Source organism: Gallinula chloropus, assembly GCF_964237585.1.
Source record: "Gallinula chloropus genome assembly, chromosome: 12".
NCBI classification, from domain to species: Eukaryota; Metazoa; Chordata; class Aves; order Gruiformes; family Rallidae; genus Gallinula; species Gallinula chloropus.
This window is the reverse complement of record NC_140097.1, coordinates 963649-970077: the sequence shown is the minus strand read 5'-3', so window position 1 is coordinate 970077 and position 6429 is coordinate 963649.

Below are 6429 nucleotides of genomic sequence, written 5' to 3'. Positions count from 1 at the left end.
TCAGCAGAGACCCCCACATGGCTGGAGACTACCTGGGGAAGGCACCCACATTGGCCTCCTCCATCCTGCTGCCCTTCCTGATGTCTGTGGAACTAGACACTGTCCATAAAAAGCAACACTGGAAAAGGGCTGCAGACTAACAGGGAGCCCTTTGGCTTGTGCCAACACAGCTGTCCCTGCGATCCAGGGAAAGAGCTGCAGAAGACAAACGTTAGGTCTGATGAGAGAGAACAGCTTCAGCTTCAAAGCTGAGGCAGCAGCACACTTGGTGAAACACGAGTGTCACAGTGCCAGTTAATTCACTGAGGAGAGGTGGATGCTAAAGCCAAGGTGACAGACCACTGGTACTCATGTCCCTGGTGCTGTGGCAGACATGCCAGGGACCTCTCAGCCAGCACAGGCAGGTTAAACACCCCCAGGAGCCCAAACCCAGTCCCAGCTGACAGTGACCTTCCCAAGGGGCTCCAGCACACAGCTTTCCCACAGGGAGGAGGCAACTGCCAAACCCTCCTTCCCTGGTGCTCCAAGAACAAGGGACCTCTGAGTTTTGAGAGATGCTCTGGCAGAAAACCCAGCGTGGGTCACGCTCCCTCCCAGAAACAAGGTTCTGCACCGTGTCTGAACATCCTCACAGCCCTGAGCAGGCATTACACAGACCTGGCAGGTCTCCCAGGTGAGGCTGAGCACCAGGTTGGCAGACACTGCTACAAGGAGGAGGAAAGCTGCTCTGCCTTCATCTCATCATGGGCAGAAAAGAACACGCAGCCTCTGTGAGGTGCAGACTCAGCTCCGACTCCTGCAACACAGGGCTGAGCAGTGGCACAGCAGCACCCTGACAGACTGAGCCAGTGCCTGCAGCAGGCAGGAGCTCTGTAGGCAGCACAGGCACAGTCCCACCGAGCGTGGGAATCGATCCCAGTCTTTCTTTTACCCCTTTGCTGGAAGCTGACAGGTTTCTTCCCTCCCTGTTTTCTGCAGAGAGAGTCAGAGGAGCATCAATCAGTATGCAGGATAAGGAGACAAAGGCCAACCAGAGTAATTCCCACTAGAAGACAGGTAAGGAGACTTAGAGTCCAGCAATGAGGGAAAAATTAGATTAAAAAGCTAAACAATCTCTGCAAATGGGCAGAACACCATGCTGCAGAAGGCCAAAGCAAGTGCTAGAAGCTGCATCTCTAACCCATGGGTGGCTGTTACCTCAAGACAGGGTCTTGAGAAAATTAAATGCTCTCCTCAAATTCTGAAGCTGGCTTCAGGTAAGATCCTTCTGGCAGAGCCCTGTGAAGCTGTTATACCCCACAGCAAAACTAGCTCCTCAGATGCAAGAGAAGGACAAGCACCTCCCACCCTAGCAGGGAGCAGGACTCACACCAGCACCTTCTGGCACTCACCTCGCTCCACGCCACACCAGGCTTGACATTCAGAATCCAACCCCACAGCAGCTGAGAAGCAAAAGCAGCAGAAGGGAGGGAGGGAAGAGACACTCAGGCAAGAGCTCACACCACAGAAGTCTGCCTGGCACTCTGAGCAGCAGAACAGCTTCTCCAGCTCGGGGCCACGCTCAGCCCTGCTGTCGGGTGGCTGACGGCCGAGCCCTGGTGAGCTGAACCTGGGGGCACATGAGGACTGGCCAGCTGAAGGCCCTGGCTGGGCTGATAAGCCTCAGCAAGGAGGACACCACGTGTTTCCAAGCCAAAAGGCACCTCTCAGGCAAGTTCAGTCCCACTGTCCTGTTTGCACCTGGCCTGGAGCTTCAGGCAGGCTTCATCCAGAGACTCCTGATCAGCACCTTCAGAATTCAATTAGGAACAAAGGTAAAGCTGGGAGATGAGCACAGACATGCTCAAAGCTGTGCTTGGGTTTGCCAGCCAGCAGTTTGGTCGCTACACAGTCAGACTACTTCAGTGGGTGTTAGATCTTGCAGGTCTTTGAAGACTCTGGGTCACACAGAGAACAACTGTAGCAGACTGAAAGGTCCTAAGTGTCTGTTGGGGTTTATCTCACAGATAATTATATGGGATTCTTTTTTACAGTTCAAATAATTAACACAACTTCCTTCATCCCTTAACGTCACTGACAGTCTGGCCTCAGCCCTGCAAGGGTGTCCATGTGGACGCAGAGGAAGCCAGAAGGGTCCTGCTATCTTTAAATGACTGGCAAGATCTCCAAGTCTCCTGTTACTTTCATCACTGCTTCCCTAACTGCTTTGGTTCCAGGCCAAGACAGCAATTAAGTGCACACTGGTATGTGGAAGCACAGAATGACCAGGCTGCAATGGGAGTGTGGAAGCAGAGCTGGATCTCAGGCACAGCTCCATTTCATCTCCACAGACACAAGGAATTTCATTTCCTACAGATCAAATGGCTTCAAACTCTGCAAAGTCTGAAGCCCAAACCTGGGGAGGACGAGCAAGCAGAGGTTTCTTCTTGGTTTCTATGGAAGCAATTCTTTCAGTTGTACTTGTAACACTGGCTACAGCCACGACTCAGCCTTCTCTGCTGGCAGACATGGATACTGTGGTCTAAGGACAGGCACTGTTCTGGGCTGAGTGGCCACAACGATCCATTAAATGAAGCACCTACATTAGGGAAGTGTCTGCTCTTTTATTAGCTGGTCTGAGACAGACATGATGCTCTGAGGCTAGAAGATTTACACAGACAGTGTGTTTTATTACATCAACTGCTTTCACTGGAAAACAACAGCCAAGCTCTCAGACACACGAGCCATGAGGACAGTTGTCCCCATTACAGCGGCTGTCTAACACCCCAAGTTACCTCTAACTGCAACCCCAGCCCAGCCACTGCTCACTCAAAGCCTTTTCCTTCACATCACCAGTGCGTTTTGGTTCGGGGTTTTTTTAAGTTTCCTTCTCAGCTGCCCCTCAGCTGTTCAAGAACTCCAGTGCACAGGAGGCTCCTGGAGCACACCAGTTAACCTGGCCCTGGCACCAGTGCTCTCTGCTCACATCATCCTGTGCCCAGCTGCCTCTGGCTGCATCAGAGGATGCCACCGCCTCCGGGATGCAGCGATCAGCACAAGGCTGCTCCGGCTCCTGCAGCTCCCCACAGCTCAGTCTCTGCCACCAGAAAAAGATGCAAAGATCCTATTGATTCCAAGAGAGCTAAGCCCCAGTTTCTCTCACACTGCAACTCCTGAGCTCATTGTTTGCTCCTGCCCACAGGTGTGCTGCCCAGATACCCTGTCTCAGCGAGCAGAGCAACCACCTCTCCACGGATGGGGGATGTGGATGTTGCTCAGCAGTGTCCAAGGCTCACTTAAAAATACCCTCAGTGACCTTGATGCAGATTTACTCTGTCATTGCACACCCAGTTTAGCTCCAGCCTTGCCTTTTCACAGCCCTGTCCTAAAAAAGTCAACTAGATATCTTTTCATTCACTCGCAGCGTATTGAGTGACCTTGGCAATAGTCTAATCTATCTTGGCAGATTCAAGATAGAGAAAACAAGCAATAGAGACAGACCTGCTGGTTCCTGCTATTGATCAGCAGCTTGAGTGAAAGCTCATTATGAGCAGGAGGAACGTGTCGGGTACAAGTTCTCCTACAGAGCTGCGAGCTGGAGAAACTCCTCACCAAGGGAAGGGCGTTGGGCTTGTGCCTGTGCTGGGGGACCTATGCCTGTGGGAAGGGGGGAAAGGGCACGGTGAGAGGCAAGGAGCAGCCAATGAGCACTTGGTGTCTAGTGAGGCTGTGCCTCAGCTTGCTTATTTGGGAGCTCCTAAGTTCACTTTGATAATAAATTGCAAAGCATTTCTCCAAATTAGCCAGGTTACATTTTGTTCTGAAGTCTGACAAAGGCCAAACTCCTTAGAAAATCCTGTTCCTCAGTGTGCACACAAGATTTGTACACACACCCTTAGTAAAACACTGTTACTTAGACCATTCCTCCTGCTGCTCCTAGAAACTCAGGTAGGATCTCTAACACCACAACAGTCCAATGAAGTCCTATTATTTCACTGGCAATCAGTGAGCAAGGCAGAAAGGTTCTGATATGATCACATCAACAGTGCTGCCTCGCTGCAGGACAGGTCTTTTCTTAATCTCAAGACAGTCACTCCACAGCTCCTGCCAACACACATCTACACTGACCTCGTGCATCTCCTCCAGCCTCCCCAGAGCACAAGCTGGCATCACCCCACCCTGCTCGGCGCTGGTATCGCCCTCCTTCCTTGGCTTGTCTCTGTGCCCCAGGACAAACAGGCTGCTCACCCACCTCTGCATGTTATGGGGGAAGCAGAATCCGCTCTCCTTTCACAAGATGCCCCAACCAGAACACTGCTTGGCTGCTGGGAGACACAGCACCAGCCTCACCCATCACTAGGATTTCAGTTGGAGACCCTCTTGGTGCTCCCTGGAGCATCCGCTCCTGCGAGGAGGCTGCTCCCAGGGTAAGAGCCAGAGAGGTTCCTGGACTCTCCCAAAGCTCCCCTTGCAACAGTTCAGATGCCCAGAGCTGCTGTCTGAGCTCCTACACTGGCTGCAGCCTCACACTCAGCAGCCACACTCACGTTTCTGGCACCCCACTCTTCTTTACGTCTTAGGATTTGCAGGGAAGTACAACCACGCTTCCTCCTACTGCAGGGTGGCTTCTCTTCCAACCTGCACAGGTCAAGCCCATGTCAAAATTCCACACAAGTATCAGATGGTGAGCTGAGCTAGATGAAAAGGAAAATTCCCAGCATCCAGCTGAGAAGAGGATTGTACAACAATGAAGGATGTTTACTGCTCACAGACTTCACACCAGGCAAAAATGTAACGGGGGGACCACACGCAGGCGATGGAGTAATTGAAAATATCCAGGAGCAAGCACACACAGGGAGGGGGAAATGACAGCACAGGACAAATCCTACTCAGGAAACCTGATTTCTTGCACATTTCTCACTTTCAGAAGTCTAAAGCGAGCTCATTTTGTTCTGCCTGCACGGTCTCCTTTAAAGGGTCTGTTAGGTCAAAGACAGCCTCAGCCGTCCTGCCTTCAATCACATGGCCAAAAACCCCTTTAGATAAAAATGAGGCAGAGCAAGACATCAAAAGAAGAAAAATCACGTAGCAGAACTCTGGGGAGAGATATCAAGGAAGCGAGTGAGCAGTCATGTACCGTGTGTGCAGCTGATCCACCCCGGTAAATGTCAGCCCCACTAAAGGTCACCGCCTGTATCGATTCCTCAACACTTTAATGTAGGCAATTCTGTACAGCAACGCTTCTCATGGCAGATCAGACAGTGGGACAGCTCAGCCTACTGATGGAGGGAGGGGAGAGGGACAGAGAGCAAAACACGTGCTGCTTAACTGGCTGCTGCTGTGCATGGACAGAACTGGCAGCAAACCATAAACACTCACCTATGGTAGAGCAAAGCACATCCCAGATGCACAGGGAAACACCTCCTCTATGTACATATATATCTATAATACAGGATCATCTCCATCCTTGCAGATTTTCAAACCCCAAGCAACCCAGCCTGATCTCACCATTGACCCTGATTTGAGCAGAGCATTTGACTAGAGAATTCCCGAGGTCCTTTTGGACCCAGATTACACTGTGATCTGTGTCACTAAGGCACATGGCAGAAGGGTATGTGTGTGGAAGCTGTACACATGGGAGGAGAACACGATGGGTCACATCCCAACTTCTGAACCAGTAGCAGATAATCTCACTAGAAATATAACCTCAAATGCCATGCAGGATTTAGAGGTTTCTTGCCTTTGAGGTTAAAGAAACTACACAGGGAAGATTCTCAGCCTCATTAATATTTAACATAAACACTGATTTTTCACAAGATTTGTCCATCCCCAACCTGCCAGGGCAGGTACAGAATTCACTAGATGAAGTCCCAGCACTTCCATCACGAAGGAGAAGCCTGTAACCACCACAGGGGCTTCCTCTGGCCTCACTCCATGGAATCAGCCCAGTCTCCAGCACCACCACTGTGCCTTTTGGTCTGCCAAAGCACAACCTTGCAGTAAATATGAGTTAGAGATGCCAGTTGTGAGTACAGTCAGGGTCAGGATCCAAAGTATCAGTGAACTTCCACTACCCTACAGTCATAATCACCATCATCATCAAAACCCCTTTGCTCTGGCACTGAAGACAACAGGAGTTTGCAGAGCAACCTCAAGTTCCTCAGCCTTCTTTATTGCTTGTCACTCAGTTATTCTCTGCAGTTACTTATTTCCATATGTCTAGAAAAAGAGCCACTGACAAGCCTCACTACTGAGCTCCTCTGGCTGGAGAGGAGCACACACGTGGAAGTGCTGGGTGTTAGCTGCCAGCTTCACAGCTCCAGCTGCACCAGAGACACCCAGGCTCAGATGGGTGCCATGCTCCATAGGAAAGGAGCTGTGTCCCTGGGGAGTGACTGCTGGCTATCATGTCCCCTTGAGGTTTAGCCTGAGCTGCACAAGCAGCAGTGG